Raw genomic sequence first — 22,837 nt, forward strand, 5'->3', positions numbered from 1 at the left:
TTATCACTTATCAGTACTGCAGCCAAGATTCTGGTTGTGTACTCTTCCTTTGTCATGAAGAGACCCAGACTCAGCTGTTACTCAGATATTTGGTGACTGGCATGATTGCTGGATTAATAATTTCATAGAAATTCAGGGCTGGGGGGGCTGAAATATTTGTCTAACCTGTTTTTAAAAATCTCTAGTGATGGGGATTTCACAGCCTCCTTTGGAAGCCTGTTTTAAAATGTAATTATCCTAGTAGTTAAAAGCTTTTCCTAACAGCTAAACCAAGTCTTCTCTTTTGCAGAGTAAGCCCATTACTTCATATCCACTAAAGATAAAGCCAACTGATCACCGTCTCAGAGAGCACCAGACGTTACCAGAACAAGAGATGTGAAACCTGCAGGCAGATCTATACTGCTAGTATGACAACACTCACAACAAATCTTTCAAGATTTATAGGTCCCACAAATCCCTATTACAACATGTCTCTGGATGAGGTACACCACTAAATGCTGTAATAATAATACTGTGTGGGGGAAACTAGATCATTATTTGGCTCTCAAATGAATTCATTCAGGAGAATGATACAAGACAATACCCTACCACCTGTGGGTGAACACTTTTCACTGAAGATAAAGCCAACTGATCACTTTCTATGTGGCCTATCAATCCTCCTCCTCATGATGCTTTCAAAAGATGAGCCTGGGTGCTTAAATTCATAACTTTGCTAGAACCTAAAAATCATGGTCCTAATAAAGAAAAAGTACTCAATACAATTGTTCTGTTGCAGCCATGTTAGTTCCAGGATATTAGAGAGACTAGGTGACTTATGACCACAACCTGTAACCAGCTGATCACCCACTTTTTGTCTTATGAGTACAGGCATGCTAGTGGGCTACTTCACCTTGAAGGGGCCTTGAAATATGTGCTCAACTACCTGTTCCACCTTGTATTTATGGAATCATAGAACTGGAAGGGAATTTGAATGGTCATCCAGTCCAGTCCTTTGCATGCATGGTAGGGCCAAGCAGCATCTAAATTATCCCTGAAATGTGTTTAACCTGCTCTTAAAAAATTTGCAATGGCAGAGATTTATTCCAGTGCTTAACGACTCGACAGTTAAGAAGATTTTCTAAATGTCCAGCCTAAACCTCCCTTGCTGCAATTTAAACCTATTGCTTTTTTTGTCCTATCATCAAATGGTAGAGAGAATAATTTTTCTCCCTCCTTCTTGTGACAACCTTTACGGAAACTGTCATCATGTCCCTTCTCAGTCTTTTCTCTTTCAGACTAAACAAACCCAGTTCTTTCAATCTTCATTCACAGGTCGTTTTTTCTAAACCTGTAAACATTTTTGTTGCTTTTCTTCAATTTGTCTACATCTTTCCTGAAATGTGGTGCCCAGAACTTGACACAGTACTCCATTTGAGGCCTAATCAGTGCAGAGTAGAGCAGAAGAATGACTTCTCATGTCTTTTTTTACAGCATTCCTGTTAATAACATCCCAGAATATTTGTCTTTTTTTTCCAAACAGTGTCATGCTATTGGCTTATATTTAGCTTATGGTCCACTATGGCTCCTTGATGCCTTTCTGCAGTACTCCTTCTAGACTATCATTTCCCCTTTTGTATGTGTGAAACTAATTGTTCTTTCATAAGTGGATTACTTTGAATTTGTTCTTATTAAACTTCATCCTGTTTCTCAGACCATTTCTCCAGTTTCAGATAATTTTGAATTATAATCCCATCCTGCAACATACGTGCAATCTCTTCCCATCTTGGTATCACCAGCAAACTTATTAAGCATACTCTTTATGCCATTATCTAAATTGTTGATGAAGACATTGAACAGAACCGGTCCTAAAACTGATCCCTACAGAACCCCACATGTTATACCCATCCAGCCTGACTGTGAACAGTTAGCCAAGGGGTTATGCAATCAATTTACAGTCATGCCATCTAGGTTGTACTTCTTTAGTTTATTGATGAGAAGGTCATGCAAGACAGTATGGAATGCTTTACTAGAATCTAGGTATACAACATCTACCACTTCCCTCTTATCTACAAAGCTTGTTGTCCTAAAAGAAAGCTATCAAGTGGGTTTGACATGATTTGTTGTTTACTTATCTTAATCTATTCTAAATGTTTGCAGATGAATTCCTTAATTATTTGCTCTATTATTTTTCCTAGCACAGAAGTTAAACTAACTGCTGGTCTGTGGTTTCCTGGGTTGTCCTTATTTCCCTTTTTATAGATGAGCACTATTTGCCCCTTTCCAGTCTTCTGGAATCTCTCCCGTTTTCCATGACTTTTCAAAGGTAATAGCTAATGGCTTAGATATCTCCTCACTCAACTCCTTGAGTATTCTAGGATGTATTTCTTCAGACCCTGGTGACCTGAAGACATCTCACTTGGCTAAGTAATCTTTAACTTGTTCTTTTCCTATTTTACCTTCTGAACCTACCTCATTTTCATGAGATTTCATTATATTTGGCAGCCAATCAAGCACCAACTTTCTTGATGAAAAGTGAAACAAAAAAGTTAAGTTGCCATTTCCACATTTTCTGTTATTTTTCCCATTTAGCTCTGACCCTCTGAGTATATTTTTCCACCCGAAGAAGAGTTTGGTGTAACCTCAAAAACTGCTCTCTCATATCAAGAGAAGTGAGTCACCTTGTGTCTCTGATACTGTGGTAGAAAAATGGCTATAACTCTGCATACAATTATTCCTTTGTACCAGTCATATTCTGCTGTTCTCACGCCTTCCTTTCCTTAGAATAATGAACTCTATGATTTCATGATGACTTTACTGCCCACTTTCACCTTTGTAACCAGTTCTTCCTTGTTGGTCAGAATCAAGTCTAAAATGACTGACTGTTACTTCCTCCATTTGCTGAAACAAAAAATTGACTCCAAACTATTCTAAGAACTTATAGTTTGCATCTTTGCTGTTCCTACAAATGTTCGGATAGTTAGGACCCCCATTATTACCAGATCTTGTGTTGTGGATATTTTTATTCTCAAAATGCTTTATCCACCTTCTCTTCATGAATTGGGGTCTACAATATCTGGGGGGGGGGGGAGGGATAGCTCAGTGGTTTGAGCATTGGCCTGCTAACCCAGGGTTTGAGTTCAATCCTTGAGGGCGCCATTTAGGGATCTGGGGCAAATCTGTCAGGGATGGTACTTGGTCCTGCCATGAGGGCAGGGGACTGGACTCAATGACCTCTCAAGGTCCCTTCCAGTTCTATGAGATAGGTATATCTCCATGTATTATAGATCCCTGCCATGGCATCATCCTATAGTTTTCCCATTTTATCTTTATATAGGGACTTTTAACTGGTCCCTTCTGATCTACTAATACATTTTTTATTTCCCACACTTCTTGTATTTGTGTAGCAACATCTCAGTTGCTGAACAGTCTCTGCCCCCCTCCCTGTTTTTCCCTCTTATTGGTTCTATCACTCTACCCCCGCCCCCCATCTAGCATTCTATTAAGTTCACCTTTTTTGTGCTTCTTTGTTTTTCTTACCTGCCTGTTTTGAACTTTGCTTAAAGCCCTCCTCACTAAGTTGGCAAGTCAGTGCATGAAGATAGTATTTCACTTCTTGGTCAGGTGGACCCCTCTCTTCTTCTTTCCAGAACAGAATCCCATGGCCAAGGGAACTAAAGCCCTCCCGTCAACACCATCTGCTCAGCCATTCATTCATCGGCTTTCAAACCAGCAGAATGTTTCCCAAAACGCACAGGGACATCAGGCTGTTGTTCTGTGCATTTCTCTTACTCATTAATTATGCAGCTTAATCTAGCACCTTCATTGTTTAATCAGTGATTTATCTGCAGATACGTTTTATTAATAGAAAAAGAATAAAATGCTGATTTGTTTTAATCATGCTACTTTAACCATTGTTTTGCTTTGGGCCATTTCCATTTATATCCTAGCTCAGCCATATACTATCATATCTATATTTAGAATTCTGCTAAGAAAGCTATGTGTTAAATTAAAAAAAAATCCTTTTAATTAGACATATGGCCCCTGGTGCTGATAGCACTGCCACTCTGAGTTTTGTCTGACATTGGGAGGCGAATGTGACTGGCACTGCCTTGCTTGCCATTTTCCATTGGGTCAGGTTTTCTTTTGTGTTTGATCAGGATGTAATATTGAAGCGGTTTTCCGCATGCAATCTGAGACTGAATCAAATGAAATAGGATTTCTTGCTTTGTTTAAAAGCCTGTGGGGGTGAGTGCCATTTAAGAAAAAAAAATCCTTTTGCAGAAGGGAAATGACTATCCTGAATAATAAGTTTTAAAAATGGTTAGTTATTTGCCGATATCAGAAGAAACCATGCAATAGGATAAATACACAAGGCATTTTTTAAAAATGTAAAACTTACTTTTATGAAAACAATAAATAAAAAATCATTTGTCACATCACAGTGCAAGGTTACATAGGCTTAGTCCCTGCAATACAAGGTGTCCACTCCCAGGAATTTATCAAGTCTCATGCTATTTGATATTTTCTGAAAGCCTCAGCTCATAATTTAATATTTGATGGTGGTGCCACACCTATAAAGAGGTCCATGAGTTATAAATTAATGGAGATTGCCTAGCTCCTAGAACTGGAAGGGACCTTGAAAGGTCATTAAGTCCAGTCCCCGGCCTTCACAGCAGGACTAAGTATTATCCCTGACAAATTTTTGCCCCAAATGGCCTCCACAAGGATTGAACTCACCACCCTGGGTTTAGTAAGCCAATGCTCAAACCACTGAGCTATCCCTCCCCTGAGTTCAGATCCTTTCACCTCCTATAGTGATCTGCACAAGGATTGGCCCACACAGAGTTCATTACTCTGAGAGTTTATATATTGTGTGTATGGTGTTATAGGTTCCTAAAATACAGATGCCTGCCATTTTCTATTTTATAGACATTCAATCATCATCATCATTAAAAAAACCACAGAAGAAAGCTAACAAATCACAATGAGTTAGGTGACATCATGAAAGTAATTTTTTTGTGAAGTTTTGGTACTTATTAGACTAGATCCAACACAAATGCACATGCTTCCAAGTAATTCCATTTGAAATAAAATATGAAAAACAGTAGGCATCACAAAGTACTTTCTTAAAACAAGTAAGTTTGTAATTTATGGAAAGAATAGTTCGTTATTTACTTCAGACTGACTAGTGTTAAATGAAATGTTACTGAGCAGATAGATTGAGATGCTCCCAGGATCTGTTTCTATCTCTGCCACGGATTGCTACATGACCCCGAACAAATTACTTAGACTATGATTGGAGGTGAAGGATGGTCTAGTTGCTTTGGACTTCTGAGATTTAGATTCAATTCTTTACTTTCCATACTTTGCCACAAATGTCTTCTAGTATCAGGTTGGGGCAGTCATTTAGCCTCTCCACTTTGGTTCCCTTTGGTTTGGGAAGAGGTGTAGCAGGGTCCAGGGCTTTGGGGGAAGAGGCAGAGCAGGGTCTTTGGGGGAGGAGGAAGACTGGAGGTGGTGTCCAGTTTGGCAAACCTGGTACAGAGCAGAAGGAAGAGACATGACTAACCTGTGCACTGGAAATTCTCTACCCATGTGAAGCCTTGGGCCACTGATGCAAAGGCTCCCTTAGCTGGGCTGGGAGACTACATAAACCCCTCTGAAGGGGAGGTACCAGCACAGAGCTCAATTTGGCCTAGTGTGCGCTTTGGAAATTGACTCTGCTGGCAATACAGATAACTTGCAGAAGCTTAGTTGAGCCAGCAACAGATGCCCTGGTGCACAAATAAAAAGCGTTTTTTTTTCCTGGGAGACACTGCCTTTGTTGTTTGTTGGATCCATAACCTCCAGACAGTTGTTTGTCTTTGTTGTCAGGCGGAAACCCTTGACCATCCCCTACTCACTGACGAATACTAATCAGGTTTGCATTTGGGAGATGGACCATGTTACATTAAACAGCTCAGCTACATCTACACTGCAGGCTTTTTGTGGAAGAATGGCTGTTCTTGCGCAAAAACTTGCGGCGCATCTACACTGCATGTGCGTTCTTGCGCAAGTAAGTTTACAGTAAAGCATTGGAACAGAGGGCTTCTTATGCAAGAGTTATTCCTCTCCCCATGAGGAATAAGCCCTCTTGAGCAAGAACTCTTGCACAAGGCAGCAGTGTGGAATGGCAACAGGGGTTTCCTGCACAAGAAATCTCTATGGCTAAAATGGCCATCAGAGCTTTCTTGCGCAAGAGAGCAAACACACTGCCATGGACACTCTTTTGTGCAAAAGCACACGGCAGTGTGGATGCGCTCTTGTGCAAGAACTCTTGTGAAAAACAGTTCTTGCGCCAGAAGCCTGAAGTGTAGACGTAGCCCTCATGTATTTAACCAGCTGACAAGATGTTTATATTAAAATCTCTTGTTTAGGACAGCAGGTCATCAATGATAGTATACTGTTTGAGTGCCAAAAGTAATTTGATTTTTGTCATGGGAGATGCCACTCTGCTCTTGTTCTAGGAATGCAAACTTTGGTCTGCTCACTGACACTCTCCCCCCCCCCCCCCAAAGTTTTTGTTTTTCTCCAAGTTAACTGCAGATTCCTATAGTTTGTACCTTGAGAGACCTAGGTGAGGTCATCCCTACACTCCTCATAACTGACATCACACAGTTTGTGTTAGTGATAAATACAGTAGACTTTTCTCCACAAGAATTTTACAGGAAAGTATCTTACTTACCTGAGGCAAAAACACACTTTTTTTAAAAGCAGTGGAAGACAAAGCAAGTATGTTAATGTTGGCTTGAATACTACTGCTTTCTTCTTGTAATGGCCATAACTTTCACTGAATAGTTCCCTTTGAGATTTGGCAGGCCTGTGTTAACACCAACAGTGAGACTCCTGTGCTATGGTGGAGAGAGAGAAGTCTCATGCTTGTGTGTGGGGGAGGGAGGGGGGAAGAAGAGCTAGATTCGCAAAGGTAACTTAGGGCATGTCTATAACTAGGAAATTTCGAAATAACTCCCAAAATAACTATTTTGAGATAGTATGTCCACATTCCACAGAAGCCTCGAAATTCATGCTAGGCAGGCTCCCTTAATGTGGTAACACTACTTTAACTTGGAGCCCCAGGAGGCATAAGGGCATAATTATTGAGTGACTAGAGGGAGTAGCTAGTTTTAAATAGCAGCAGTAGAGTGTCTACACTACCACTATTTTTGAAATCTCTATTTTGAAATAAATGTTATTCCTCATGGAAAGCAGGAGTTATTTCAAAATAACAGGCTTGGTCGTGTGGACGCTCCACTTGTTGTTTCAAAATAACTCCCTAGTGTAGGCCAGGGCTGAGTAGCCTAAACCCTGAGACTTACTTGCCTAAATCTCAGATTTGGGCTTTGTTGTGATTCACAAAACTCGAGCAGAACCCTACAGGCACCTAAACTTACTGGGCACCTAAGTTTTTTGCAGTAAAAAGTTCCACTGGTGCCTATATTTCTTCTCTGGGCACCCACACGGCTGCTTCATTCTAGATGTCTGCACACTTCTTTTCTACCTGAGCCCAAAATGATTTACGAATTAGGGAAGGGAAGTGTTCAAGTATCTGAATTGTGTGCCAGGCCCAATCCAGGAGACCTGCTCAAAGGCTATCTACTGGCTTGGGCTCGTGAGGTGAGTTTGCACAAAACAGAGTCCTCCAGACAAGGAACTTTCCTGTTCTAGTGGGAATAGGGTCATTAGATTTTTATAATAAAAATACCCAAGGCATTTTTTCCCCTCAATGTTCAGCAACAGAATAGGGATTGTGACATGTAGGAAGGGTATTGGCAGGTAAAGGTATGCACGTACTCTCACCTACAGTGGGAAATTTCCCCCAATTATAGCCTGCAGTGGCCAGGCACCAGTGCAGCTACAGTGGTGCAACCCCCTGATGCAGACAAGGTAAATCTCTATAAGCCCATGATTTGCACCAGCACCGCTTAGTCCAATTCCAGGAGATGGAAAAAGTAGCTTTGCCTGTTTACATTAAGGATGTGGACCACTCTGGCTACACTGGTGCCTGACTATTCATTATTCTAACCAGGGCCATAGGCACGGTCTTTCTTAGCTGCTGGTGAGGTATCGGACCTCACTCTGCCCCAGGTCCTACCCTGACTTCACCCCTTCCTCCACACACCCATCCCTGCTCACCTCTCTCCACCCCATTCTGTATTAATCTTGTATTTAGGTGGTACTCAGTACCTTTCCCAAACCTGAAGAATAGCTCTATGTAGTTCAAAAGCTCATTTCTTTCACCAGCAGTCCAATAAAAGATATTATCATACCCTCTTCAATAAGATGGTTCAATTTCTCTGTGCCTGCTGGTTCTCCCGAGGTCAAATACTTGCAATTAAAAGTCACCACCATTTCCAGGAGGATTGGCGGGTGGAGTAGAGCTAGTGCTCCTTTTGCATCTTCTTCCAATGCTTCCACTCCTAGAACTGTACAGTAAATAAGGAACAGCAAGAAGTATATAGGCAGTGAGCAATAAGAGCATAAAATATAATTTAACAAGTAGTTGGAAAATGGCCCCTCATGGTTAGTCACCTTTGAGAGAGGCAGTCTTCACTCGTTAGGAGTGATCTGCTGAGTCCTGATGTCTTATGCCAGCAGTGAATTTGACCTAAGAGTGAAAAGGAAGAAAGAGAAACAAGAATATTTTGGGTGTGTTCTAGTCCACTTTATTATGATGACATCTTCTGCCTTTGCTATGTGCAACAAAACAAAGTCGTTGTTATGCTCTCTGCTAGTGCTATGTTTATAGGCCATGACACTGAGCTCTCCTTCTTACTAGTACCATATCTTGGAGTTCTTCCATCTCTCCACTAAACAAAAGACTGGCTAATATTATTAATAAAAACAAAGCTATTAGTGTTTTCTTATCTTATTCATACCTTGTGTATGGGGAGAAAAATAGAGCCAAGTTCTTGCTATCCTCCCTATCAAAAACTTTTGCATTATGAAAGTGACACTAATTTTCTCCAAAGGGAGGGTCATTCTCCTGCGGGGGAAAATTAGATCTAACTTTCATAAAAATAAGGTCTGTAAGTTGTGGCCAAGGAATCAGTGAGGTGGGGAGGAGGCTCTGACCATATATGGGTCTTAGAAACATAAACAAGGCCATGATTTCAGACTTTTAGCTCCCTAGTGCAAAAGAATTCACAATATAATGCTATCCCTTCAAGGTAGTCACTGAATTTCACCTCCATAGAGATATCTCTAGATTCTTTTAACTGTTGTAGCTTTGACTCATCTGAACTTGTTGCATGTCAAGAGGATGCTATTTATTTGCTTAGTGGAATATCTGGAGTTATCTGTATCATATTCTTGTTCATGATGATCCCACTTTGGAAACCATACTGCTAAGAAGGTTCTGCATATAAAACTACATAAGATCCATTTATAAACGCTTAACACTGTTTTACTACATAAACTTTGTGGGTTGCTATTTGTTTTGTTCGGTGGTTAAATGACAGAAGTCCAATAGAACAGCTCTCAGTTTCTCAGAGGCAAAGAACTGGAGTTCTACTGTAATGAATACATTTTCACCACAATGGTACATATGCCTTTGCAATAAAGGGGAGACAACTTATTTGTCCTCTCTCCTTCCTCTTCCTGCGAGTATACAGAAGGAAGTAGCCAGGAAACCTGGCAGGAGTGATAAAGCTGTGGATGCTTTGATGTGGATAAGTAGTCTTCTATTGAATATGGTCTGTTAAACATAATTTATCTGTGCACATACAAATCATAGTTCCCTGTGAAGATACAACATTTTGTACCTGCAGCCACATCTGTATCCACAAATGAGCTGTGGATCTCCTCATTGACAGCTGCAGATGTGGTTACCTGCAGATATAAAAATGAGCCGTGGCCCATGGATACCCATGGATTTTCAAGGCTCTAAACATAGTAAAGATATAAAGAATTGATCAGCTGAGTTGTCTGTGCTGAAAGTGAGCCAATCAATGAACTGGAATAGGAAAATCTTCTAATTATATTTTGAGAAATATTTTGAGAAATACTGTATCTTGCTTCCCTTAGTGCATAAGAGAGCTAAAGTGGCACTGGATGATTTGGGAGAAAAAAGGACGTGTTACTTTGGAAGTCTGTGAGGGCCACTTCATCCAGTATGGTCCCAAGACAGTTACTGCCCATGTCCCCAGGCTGGTCATTGACACAATCCGATTATAAGACCACAATAGCGTCACTATATTTATCTCATCCTTTGCTCACACAGTTGGGTTCCTGGTTAGGTGTTCATCTAGGACCATCACTTCACTCTTCAGTGCTGGGTTAAAAACGTCACATTTTTTAAATTATTACTGGTTTTGCTGTTCCAGCATGCAATGATTCTTGGATCATCCCAATCCAGTTCAATATCGCATACTACTTTTGTTTGTTAGCTATAAACACAGCCCTCTTTCACCACTGTTGCTTAATTGCAACACCTGCCTATCTTTATTGTTGCCTGAGTCTGTTCTTAGCATGCAAGAGAATTCCTCTTCTTTTCATTTATAAGCCACACTATATTTAATCATTCACTGAGAGAGCATCAGAGTGTCCTGTTTCTTTTCCTTCCCAGACTTCATTGCCTACAGTGCAGCATAATGCTACACAAGAACAGAGTGATTGGCTGGCTTTTGGGTGGAGGCATGATTACACATAAGGGTTTGATTATTTTTTTCTTACATACTTTCCACCAAGCCCTTTGTGACCTACCAGGGTACAATTCAGACTGAGGAGCTGGGTCAGCCCTGCCCTGCAACCTTGAGTGCCTTACAATGTTGAAGTGGCTCCCATGTGAACTGCTCATTCAAGCCATACCCTGAGAGGCAGTGTATAACTGAAGGCTGCCAGCTATGCATGGGTTATTCTCTGGCTCTCACCAGCCTTGGTTATACTGCAGAGTGACCTCAACACACTCAGCCCCAGATTTGTGTGTATGGCCTGTACTGCCCAGATGTCTTGTGGATGGTGCAAAATATTTAAAGTCCATTATTCCTTATGGGAAATATGCCAGCATATCTCAGATAATTATTCAGGCACTTCAATTTAAACACATTGGATTAGATAAAATAGTAAAACAAGTTTATTGACTACTTAGATTCTAAGTGTGTATAAGGAATGATGCATAAAAGTCAGAACTGGCTAGTGGAAAAATAAAGAGAAAACAATTGCTGATGCCTATCTTACAAATGATATCCGATTTAGGCAAAGCTTTTCACCATGGCTGTGTCTACATTAGCATCCCTTTTCCAGAAAAGGGTGCCAATGAGACAAGTCGGAATTGCAAATGCCGCAGGGAATTTAAATATCCCCCGCAGCATTTGCATGAACATGGCTGCCGCTTTTTTCCGGCTCGGGGCTTTGCCGGAGAAAAGCGCCAGTCTAGACGGGATCTTTTGGAAAATAAAGCCTTTTCCGGAAGATCCCTTATTCCTCTTAAAATCAGGAATAAGGGATCTTCCAGAAAAGGCTTTATTTTCCGAAAGCTCCTGTCTAGACTGGTGCTTTTCTCCGGCAAAGCCCCGAGCCGGAAAAAAGCGGCAGCCATGTTCATGCAAATGCCGCGGGGGATATTTAAATCCCCCACGGCATTTGCAATTCCAACTGCTCTCATTAGCATCCCTTTTCTGGAAAAGGGTGCCAATGCAGACACAGCCCACGTGTATTAAAGTGTGTTAATGACCAAATGTGACAGGTCAGAATCCCCCCTTGTCAAAGTCCAACAGTTTCTTCCTTTTTTTTTTTTCTTCAGGTGCAATGAATGGGATGGGGAGAGAGAGAGTGTTTTTCTCCTTTTATAATTTCAGTCCTCCTCTCGAAAAACATTTCCAGCTGGGCACTAGAAGACTGAGTCTATGTGGAAGGATGTTCCCTGTTGGCTTTTTCTCATGTGTTTGAGATTTCATTGTTTCCCTTCCTACTTGATGAGTCTGTTTACTGCTTAATGGCAAATTAAACAGAGTATGCATTCCTTTGTTGAGGACAGACCTGTTTGCCAATTTAGGGGCAGGGCCGAGAGGTTCGGAACATGTGGTAATAACAACATACTGGGGAGTTGTATAACTTCACAAAAGTCAGGACAACACTAACTAGCAAATTATGAGTTCTCAAATGATACTTTACAATAGGGGTGAGGGAACCTTTCTTGGGCTGGGGACTGCTGACCCACAGAAAAAATCAGTTAGGGGCTGCACACAAGTGAGAAGCAAACAAAGCAACCGCACAAAAGCAAAACCAAAGCCTCACTGACCTGGCTCCTGACCCAGAAGAAAAAAAGACATTCTCTATATTCCCCTGACACACCAGAGCCAAGGGGGGCCCAAGCTAGTAGATTTTTGTGTGCTCCAGCCCTGCAGGGAAGCAACAAGGGGCTGGAGTGCCAACATGAACTCCCCAATGCTTCAGGGAGCCCTGAGCTTCAGGGGCTGGATCCAGGCAAGCCCAGGGCCACAAAAAAGGGATAGAGAATATCTTACTGCCTCTTTTCAAAATGTGGGCATACCATGGTTTTTTATATACTGTGTGCAGATGTGGTTGCTTCATCTCAAAAAAGATATATTGGCATTGGAAAAGGTTCCAAAAAGGGCAACAAACATGATTAGGGCTTTGGAACGGGTCCCGTATGAAGAGAGATTAAAAAGACTTGGACTTTTCAGTTTAGAAAAGAGGAGACTGAGGGGGGATATGCTAGAGGTCTATAAAATCATGACTGATATGGAAAAAGTGAATAAGGAAAAGTTATGTACTTGTTCCCACAACATAAGAACTAGGGGTCACCAAATGAAAATTAATAGGCAGCAGGTTTAAAACAAACAAAAGGAAGTTTTTCTTCACTCAGCTCACAGTCACCCTCTGGAACTCCTTGCCAGAGGATATGGTGAAGGCTAGGACTTTAACAGGGATTAAAAAAAAGAGCTAGATAGCCATTGATGGAGCTAACCTCCATGAATCTATTAGCTAAGATGGGTAGGAATGGTGTCCCTAGCCTCTGTTTCTCTGGAGGTGGGTGACAGGGGAGGGATCACGTGATAATTACCTGTTGTGATCCCTCCCTCTGGGGCATCTGGTATTGGCCACTATCAGCAGACAGGATACTGGGCTGGATGGACCATTGGTCTGACCCACTGTTGTGGGGTGTTTTCCCCTTCCCCCTCCGGTGGGCAGAGACAAGACCCTGAGTCCACATATAAAGTCACTGGTAGGTCCTTTAAGACAGAGCCTGTGGCAATACATTAAAATTGCTGGCTGGCCCTTTAAGACAGGGCCTGCTGGCCCACTGGCCAAAGTCAATACAGGCAGTCCCCGGGTTACGTACAAGATAGGGACTGTAGGTTTGTTCTTAAGTTGAATCTGTATGTAAGTCGGAACTGGCGTCCAGATTCAGACACTGCTGAAACTGACCGCCAGTTCTGACTTACATACAGAATCAACTTAAGAATCCCAGGCGTCCCCAAGTCAGCTGCTGCTGAAACTGATCAGCAGCTGATTCCAGGAAGCCCGGGGCAGAGCAACTCTGCCTCTGGCTTCCTGTAGTCAGCGCTGGTCAGTTTCAGCAGAAGCTGACTTGGGGACGCCTGGGGCAGAGCAGCTGGGGTGCTACTGGACCAACCCAGCAGCACCCCATCTGCTTTGCCCCAGACGTCCTGATTCAGCCACTGCTGAAACTGACCAGCAGCGGCTGAATCAGGACCTGGGGCAGAGCAGCTGGGGTGCTGCCGGGTTGGTCCAGTAGTGCCCATGGGCGCTGCAGGACCAATCGGCAGCGCCCCAGCTGCTCTGCCCCAGAGTCCAAAACAAAAGCCTGGTCTGCTGGGGGGGGGGGAGCAGACTAGCTGCGCCCCCCCCCCCCCCAGCAGCCCAGGGACACGGGGAGCAGAGCCGCAGCGGCAGCGGGGTGCCGCGCCTCTGAGGCTTTGCTCTGGCAAAGCCTCAGAGGCAGGGACCCCGCCACGGCTGCGGCTTCAGTCTGGGTGCCTGTGGTCTGCAGGCACCCAGACTGGAGCGGCAGCAGCGGCGGTTCCCCGCGCCTCTGAGGCTTTGCTCTGGCAAAGCCTCAGAGGCGCGGGACCCCCCGCGGCTACGGCTTCAGTCCGGGTGCCTGTGGTCTGCTGGGGACCGTCCCCAGCAGACCACAGGCACCGGGTCTCAAGAGGCAGCAGCAGCGGTTCCCGCGCTTCTGAGGCTTTGCTCTGGCAAAGCCTCAGAAGCGCGGGAACCCGCCCGGTGCCCCTGGTCTGCTGGAGACGGTCTCCAGCAGACCAGGGGCACCGGAGCAGCTTAAGAACGGGGCTTTCTCGCCCCGACTTCCGGGGCGAGAAAGCTCCGTTCGTAAGTGCGGATCCGACATAAGTCGGATCCGCGTAAGTCGGGGACTGCCTGTATAAAAAGTCACTGGTAGGGCTTTTAAGACAAGGCCTGCAGCCCACTGACCCAAGTCAACACATTAAAGTTACTGGCTGGCCCTTTAAGACAGGGCCCACTGGCTGAAGTCAATTTACAAAGTCACTGATCTAGTGGGGCTGTGCCCCTGGTAGGGGAACCCAGGCTCACCCTATTCCACCAGGTCCCAGCCTAGGGCCCTGAGAGTGGCAGGATAGCCTGCCACTCCCTTGGCAGGGAAATCCTACCGCAATGCACCAAGGTTCCCAGGGTGGGAGAAGCTGCTCCGGCTCCTGCCCTGGGCCACTTCCTACATACTTGCCGGGTCCTACGTACTTGCACTCACTGGGGTGGCTGTCTCTCTGCTGATGACCCTTGTGACAGCCCCAGTAGCTCCGCCAGCTTCTTCTTGGGTCGTGGGTCGCTGCTGGTCAGGAGCTCCCCTTCTAGGTCCTCCTTCTCTGGCTGAGCCTCTTCCCAGGCTTTTATAGTTGAGCTGCAGCCTGGGCATGCTCGGTAGGGCTGCGGGGGCAGGGCCTTTGCAGCCAGGTAACCCTGGCTGGGCTCTGCAAATCCAGTGTGGGGCTGCTTCACCCCGTCACACCCAGTATGACCATTGTTATGTTGTTCACATCTGGCTCCTGGGCCTTAGGTTCCCCACCGCTGCTTTACAAAGATTGTTTACAAATTCCTGTTTATTGCCTTTGATAATAGTTGATGGTGCGGACTAGAGCCCCAAGTATTTCAATGGCTAATACCTACAAAACTGGGATGTGATACCGAACAGACCAATAACATCTCAAGTACAGTTTCATAGTGGCAACCAGCTTTTTCACTTCAGAGGGAGTCTGAAACATTTGGAGATCCATGTGAGGTGTTGCTAATTACACCTGGGGCAGTGGAGTTTAAATCAATTGAAGACCCAAATAACCAAAAGGTCCAGCACTAAGCATGGGATGGATGACCTCATCATACCCCTACAAATCACTGCTTGTTGCCAACTTTAGAAAAAACTATCACCAGCAGAGGGCTCTAGCTTACTAGAGAGTAGACATTTTTGAGGGACTTGGAACAAAGTAATTAAATCTGGTACTAAAAGGCTTACCCAGGGTGAAATGAGGCTGTGGACTACAGTCCAGAGAGGCAGTACATTATATTTTTGGGATAAAGAGTTTGAGGCATGCCTGCTCCATGGCAAATCATTCAGGACTTGCTAGGTTCCCTTGATGCTCACATAAGGTGTGTCTAAACTACATGGCTCCTCCATGTAAATTAGGCTGATCGGCAGAGGGAAATGAAGCCGCGATTTAAATAATCACGGCTTCATTGAAATTTAAATGGCTGCCGCGCTCTGCCGACCAGCTGATGATCAGCTGTTTGTCGGCAGATCGGGGCAGTCTGGACGCGCCACTGTTGACAAGGAAGCCTTTGTTGACCGGCGCAGGTGTGCCTCGTGAAACGATGTTTACCTGCGCCAGTCAACGAAGGCTTCCTTGTCGACAGCGACACATCCAGACTGCCCCGATCTGCCGACAAACAGCTGATCATCAGCTGGTCGGCAGAGCGCGGCAGCCATTTAAATTTCAATGAAGCCGCGATTTAAATAATCGTTTCCCTCTGCTGTTCAGCCTAATCTACATGGTTCCATCGACGGAGCTATGTAGTTTAGACACAGCCATAGCAACATATTTAGTGGAATATTTGTGAGAACAGTAGTGACTCCAATTAATAATAGTCTAATTTACATAATATTAAATTTATATTCCACATAGCCTCAGGTAGCTACATGGGAGACTACAACATGGGATTTGAGGTCAGATCAACTGCTCCCCTGTGTGTGGTTGCTGTATATGATTGCACTTTTTATGGGTCACCAGTGCATAATCAGTGAATTCCACCTTTAACTAGTAGACTTGGTCAGGATTAACCAGGAAGTGGAAATAGCTGTGAGTTCTCAGTGTGGAATGTGAATCCAGCCTAAGCCAGTTGTGCAGCATTCTTTGATAAAAAGAAATCACATTTGTTCATTGCCAAAACAGAAGCTGAATCTTTTTCTTTTGAAACAGATAAGCCAACCATATCTTGTTTGAATGTATAAGTAGATACAGATGGTAATCTCACTCTACTGTAATATCTCCTCAAACTCCACCCATCCCCATTTAATATACAGTAACAATTGTCTTGGTTTTGGTTCATTAAAGAAGCAGTGGAGCAAATCTGGGAAATAGTCTTGTTTTGTTTTTTGGAGTTAACAGAACAGTAAATCAATAATTAGAGTATGGGGTGAAATCGTGGCCCCATTGAAGTCAATGGGAGTTCTGTCACTGACTTCAGAGGGGCCAAGATTTCATCGTAGATGTCTATCCAAGACTCAGATGGTGATACGATTTTCTGTGGACATCTATATCCTATACACATAACTCATCCCATTTTCTTTAAAAAAAATCCCTTTATTAAAGAGAGTAAAGGCTTACAATGAAAAGCCCCAGTGTCACAGCAGAATGCAAAATGGAACAGATTGTTTAGCATAAGTAATTAGCACATATTGTAGGGGACCATTCAAGGTAGCGTGACCTGCTAACACTTCCACAGTCATAGGACAAAAAGAGGGAGCGAGGCTGTATCTGTATTGCTACTTTCAATGCTGAAATTTTAGTCATTCAGGGGTATGAAAGAACATCCTTTCTGTGTGACAAAAGTGATAGGGTTGAAAAGCGCCAGTATAGAATACACTTTATGGCTGGGCACTACACTTCTGGCAGTAAAGCCTTCATTCAGGGTTGTTTTTTTTTTAATTATCCCCAGGGGACAGCTCTCCTGGCAAAGAGTGATAACACTTCCCAGGTTACAGCACTGCTGTGACAGCGTTGTAACATGGGAAGTGTAGACCTACCCTAACTGGATTACAGGTTGTTGTAATAAGCCACAAATCCAGTCTCTGTGTTCAGTCCATGATTTCTAGTGTCAAGCAGAATTATGAATTTAAAAAAGATACAGCTGTTGTAGATTTCATCCCAAGTTTCTAGAGGGGATTTAATTGGTTTCTCATTCCTTTGTTTATTCTTTCTGTGTTTTTTCTCTCATTCTTCCTCTACAGCAATTAGTGTCTGTTCTACAACCATTTTCAATGTCTCTAGTTCCAAAAATCTGAATACTTCTGATGAATAGGCAGACACACAGGCTGCGTTTGTGGAAATACTTTTAACAGAAAAGTTTTTCCGTTAAAAGCATTTCCGCAAAAGCGCGTCTAGATTGGCACGGATGCTTTTGCACAAAAAGTGCTTTTGCGCAAAAGCATCCATGGCCAGTCTAGACGCGATTTTGCGCAAGAAACCCCCTATTGCCATTTTTGCCATCGGGGCTTTTTTGCGCAAAACAGTTCTCACCTGTCTACTCTGGCCCTCTTGCACAAGAATTCTTGCTCAAGAGGGCTTTTTCCCAAGTGGGAGCGTGAAAGTATTTGCGTAAGAAGCACTGATTTTGTACATTACAAAGTCAGTGCTCTTGCACAAATTCAAGCAGCCAGTGTAGAGACCTGGCAAGTTTTTGCGCAAAAGCAATTGCTTTTGCGCAAAATCTTGCCAGTCTAGATGCAGCCACAAAGTGTGCTAGACATGAATGCTGTGCATACCACTATTTGCAGCACAACCACATTGCTATCCTCAGGATGGCTTGGAAGGGGGAATCCATCAGCGAGACAGAAATGCCACAGTGCAGTGTGAAAGTCTTTTCTACTCTAAATTAATCTCTTTCAGTTGCTGCTTCTTTATATGGTTACTTGCATCACTCTGTTATAGCAGCGGTGCTAATGCAACATGGACACATAGGTACAAAAAGGGACATGAGAAGTAAGTGTAGAGAAAATGGCCCACCCTCGCCCCGGTTAATACTTGTTTTATCTTCAGGTTAATACTTTGTTTTTTCTCGCTCTCTTTAAGAGGCCTGGGGGGTTTGTCTACACTGGCAAGTTTTGTCAAGGAAAAGTGACTTTTGACAAAACTGTGTGAGCATTCACACTGCAATGTAGGTGACTTTTGTCTTGGAAAAACAGCTATTTTCATTGAAAAAAGTCTTACAGTTCCACGAGGGACTTTTGTCTTTACCCCTTCCTGTGTTGTTGATAAATCTGCAATAAAGATACCTGCAGGTGTTTTGTCACTGATTCTGGCCTCCAGGAAGTGTCCCATAATTCCCAAGCAGCTGCTCTGCTCAGCAGTTTGAACTTTTCTGCCCTTTACCTGGGTGATCACCTACTTGCTCAGCATGCAGTGATATCATGTCATCTTTTCCGGATTCACGCCTGGCCATTGCACCAAACTCTCCTCAGCTTGGACCATAGTGCAGCTGTTAGATCTGATCAGTGTATGGGGGGAGGAGTTAGTTCAGGCCCTCTTCCAGCTGCAAGTGACCCATTGGAACTGGGACACGTACAGTCACATTTCTCAAGCCTTGTGTGAATAGGGGTATGAACAGGACATGCTGTAGTGCAGACTGAAGATTAAAGAACTCAGACAAGTCTATCATAAGGCCTGTGAAGCAAACTGATGCTCCAGTGCTTCACTAAAGACCTGCTGTTTCTATAAGGAGCTGGATGTTAGTCAATGGTCACCCCCACTTCCACTGCCAAGAGCCCTGTGGATACTTTTGAGGGCATGAAGGCAGGCAGAACACAGAGGACTTAACATGGAGGATGAAATTGTAGATGAGGAGGTGAAAGTTGAGAACCAGGGGCTGCCTGCAGAGTTGCTGAGTATGTCTAGCAGCCAGAAACTTTTCTCCACTGCTGATGGACAAAGCCAGTCTGAGCAATCACTTCCCAAGGGCCAGGAAGCAGGGAGTGAGATACAGGGTAAGTGGCTTTGGTTTGAGGAGTGCTGGGATCAGGGCATGAAAAAGTGGGAGGTTGGCTGAGTGTCTGACAGTTGCACATATTCCCATGTAGCTTAATCAGTATGGCCAAGTGGGATATTGATACTTGCCATGATCTCAATGGCATCCTGCAGAGTGTATGTCAACGTTTTTCGAGAGGTACTTGTCAATTTTCTGCTGTAGATTCCATGGCAGTGCATCTTTGTCCCCTCCCCCATTGTAAAACATTTGCCCCGTCCATTCATCAATCATTTGTGGAGCACACATGGGCTACATATGGAGAAGGGCAAAAGCCACAAGGCTGGAGAAGTTGAACCCTAGTTTCCATGCCTACCCTGAGCAGGTAGATGCCTGCCTGGGTGTTACCCACCTGTGGAGAAATGTGGCAATAATTAGAATGATGTTCTGGCAAAGGGAATTTTCTAGCCGCATCCAGAATGTCTTGATTTTTGCACAACCACCAGCCACTCCCACCCCTTCAGCCATCATGATTAGGGTTCTTGCTGAGATGCGTTCCTTGCAAGGGTCAAAGGGAAAGTGAGTGGAAATGTTGGAAAATGGGTTTATAAGTGAAATGTTACAATGTAGGACTCAAAATTAACAGAGCCCTTTGTGTGCTTTGTGCTGAACAGCAGAGGCCTTGAAGGTCTCACCATGGACCAAGTGGGAGAGGATGCAACAGATAAAGAAGTGGCCTAAAAAAACAGGGAGGATTAGGTTGGCGAAGTGCTAAATCAATCAGAAAGCGAGTGCAGACATTGGGAACAATGCTTGGAAAGAGAGTTATGGAGCCATAAGGACAACCAGACCTTTACTCAGCAGACCACAGAACACATGATCAGGGTGAAGGAGGAGCAGACAGAAATCGTCAACTGTCTAGTCAAGCAGCACAGCAGTGAGCCAACATGGATCCTCCCCCTCCACCAGCAGTTTCTCAATTCTGTGCCCAGCAGCACCCCCTCTATGCTTTTACATTCTTTTTCACTCTTTGAGGATTCTCATTTTTCTGTGCACTTCACCCCCTCTCCCAACTGTGATGATCTCTCTCTATATATAAAAAAGTTTTTCCTGCCAGACGTCAGAATGCTCCTTCTAGGAGACAGAAGGATATCATCATGTCAACAGCATCAACAGGCTTTCCCAGAGAAATGAAAGTGGCCCAAGAGAGGAGGGTAGGCAAGCAGAGGGCGCAGCCCCTTAGTGATACCTGGACCTATATTCATCTGTGAGTCGTAACCGTTTGCTGTCACCTCCCTTAACAGCTGTCAGGGGTGTTTTGAGTTCCAGTGCACTGTTTTCTCATGAATAAAGGCACCCTTTTAGAATGGCTCTATGCTTTTATTTACTGTTTAACAATCTCACAGACCAATCACAGGTGCAGGCTTTAAAGGCATGTTCCTGGCTATATGTTACATTGGAGGGAGGGCAGTTTAAAAGCAACTGTAACAGAAGTTTATCTCAACGCCCCTCATTTTCACAGAGCACCCTCAGAGCCTCCCTAACATTAACAGTAGTCCTCTGAGCTCCTCTGATAGGGTACGTCTAGACTACATGGCTCCGTCGACGGAGCCATGTAGATTTGTTGTTTTGGAAAAGGGAAATGAAGCCGCGATTTAAATGATCGTGGCTTCATTTACATTTACATGGCTGCCGCGCTGAGCCGACAAACAGCTGATCAGCTGTTTGTCGGCTTGTGCGCTAGTCTGGACGTTCCCCCTGTCGACATCAAAGCCCTTTGTCGGCAGCCCCGGTAAACCTCATCCCACGAGGTTTGATGTCGACAGGGGGAACGTCCAGACTAGCGCACGAGCCGACAAACAGCTGATCAGCTGTTTGTCGGCTCAGCGCGGCAGCCATGTAAATGTAAATGAAGCCACGATCATTTAAATCGCGGCTTCATTTCCCTTTGCCTACAACCCTAATCTATATGCCTCTGCCGACAGAGGCATGTAGTCTAGACACAGCCATAGTGTCCGGCTCTCAAACTTGCAGCCCAGTGCTGTATCTCAGTGCTCCACCCCTGGGGAAACAATTCCTCCTTAGATTCACACCTTATGCAAAGTGTAACAAGCTGTGATAACCATGGGAATACTGTTCTCAGTGAGGTCTAGCCTGGCCTAGCGAGACACTTCCATCTCACCTTCAATCTCCCAAAGGCTCAATTCAACCACCATGCAGCACCTGTTCAGCCTTAAATCCAGGTGACCCATGTAGGGTTTCATGAATCAGGGCTACAAGGGGTAAGTTGGGTCTCCCAGGTTCACAATGGTCATTTCCACATCCTCCACTGGAATCTTGGGTCTGGAAAGAAAGTCTCCACCTGCAGCTTTCTGTATATGCCTGTGTTCCTGAAGATTTATGCATCATGCGCCTTTCCCGACCATCCTCTGTTGGATGTCTATGACATGCTCATGGTGATCTAAGAGCACCTGCAGCACCAATGAGAAGTATCCCTTCCTGTCGATGTAATCCTGGTGCTGAAATTGGAATATGTATGCCATCTATTGCTCCTCCATACCTGGGAAATCTCATGTCCTCAAAGCCAGCCACTATGTCATGCTCATTTCCCAGTCATGGTCCTCTGTAGCAGAATGCGATTTATTGCCCTGCATGCTAGCAACAGGAGAGCACCAAAACTGATTTGCAACTGACTAGTAATAATCAGGAGTCACCAGCTTCCACACAGCAATTCTCATATGCTTCTCAAGTGAGAGGGCAGTTCTCGTTCTCTTGTCTTTGCGTTGGGGACCAGCCTGACACACAGCTCCAGGAAAGTTGCTTTACGCAGCCTAAAGTTCTGTAGCCACTGATCTTCATCCCACACCTGCATGAGGATGCGATCCCAGCACTCAGTGCTGCTTTCCCTAGTCCAAAAGCATCACTCTACCCCTTACAGCTGCTTAGTGACTGCCAAGTGTAATGACAGGTACCACTGTCCATATCATGCACGTCGTCAGGCTCCTCTGAGTCTTCGTCCTTTGTCACTAATTCCAAGACTATCTACACTGCCTTGCACAAGGTCCTCACAATAGTTAACAGAGCATATGAGAGAAGTGCGGGATCCATTCTGTCTTGCTACATGTGCCAGAGTGCACAGCACAGAGTGGTGGTTGGAAAAAAGACACAAAAGGGAGTCAGAAGCTCCTGAACAAAACGGTGCCTAACAGGACATTTTGCATAGCCCCAAGATGCCCCAAGTTGCGAGGTGCTATGGGATACATACCCACAGTGCATTGCTCCAGAGGTTGACAGGGAAGCGCCCAATGTGAACACAATCACTCAGGAGAGGGGACAAGTGTGAACTCGCTTTGGTGACTTTTGTCTTTTTACTTCTGCATGTCTACAGTAGTTTCCTCCACAAAACTTGGAAATGTAGACATACCCTAAAACTTTGAACGGGTATCCAGTGAGTTGGGTCATCTGAGAAAATATTTCTTGATAGCTAAAGTAGTATGCATATTGGGTGAGTTTGACACATGTATGTAACCCTCAGCTGCTTGTTTCTGAATTCTGCCACTCAAGGTAAGGCACTGTGGCTAATAAGTAACCAGAGTAAAATTTTACTTAGCTGCAATCACTTAAC

The 22,837-nt window shown here is 44.2% G+C and overlaps 1 protein-coding gene across 2 annotated transcripts in view; it reads left to right on the top strand.

Moving 5' to 3' along the window:
- The window catches only part of RNF152 (ring finger protein 152), a 236,305-nt gene that overhangs the window by 105,835 nt on the left and 107,633 nt on the right, over positions 1-22,837 (top strand). Inside the window, exon 3 of one of the 2 annotated variants that reach the window (XR_012901720.2) lies at positions 290-11,216. The exons of the other annotated variant lie outside the window; for it this stretch is intronic. The gene's annotated coding sequence lies outside the window, so the exon portion shown is untranslated. Of the gene's footprint in view, positions 1-289; positions 11,217-22,837 lie in introns of those variants that run through there. 2 annotated transcript variants of the gene reach the window in all.

This window comes from Pelodiscus sinensis, chromosome 2 (genome assembly GCF_052426305.1).
Source record: "Pelodiscus sinensis isolate ZL-2025 chromosome 2, ASM5242630v1, whole genome shotgun sequence".
Lineage (NCBI taxonomy): Eukaryota > Metazoa > Chordata > Testudines > Trionychidae > Pelodiscus > Pelodiscus sinensis.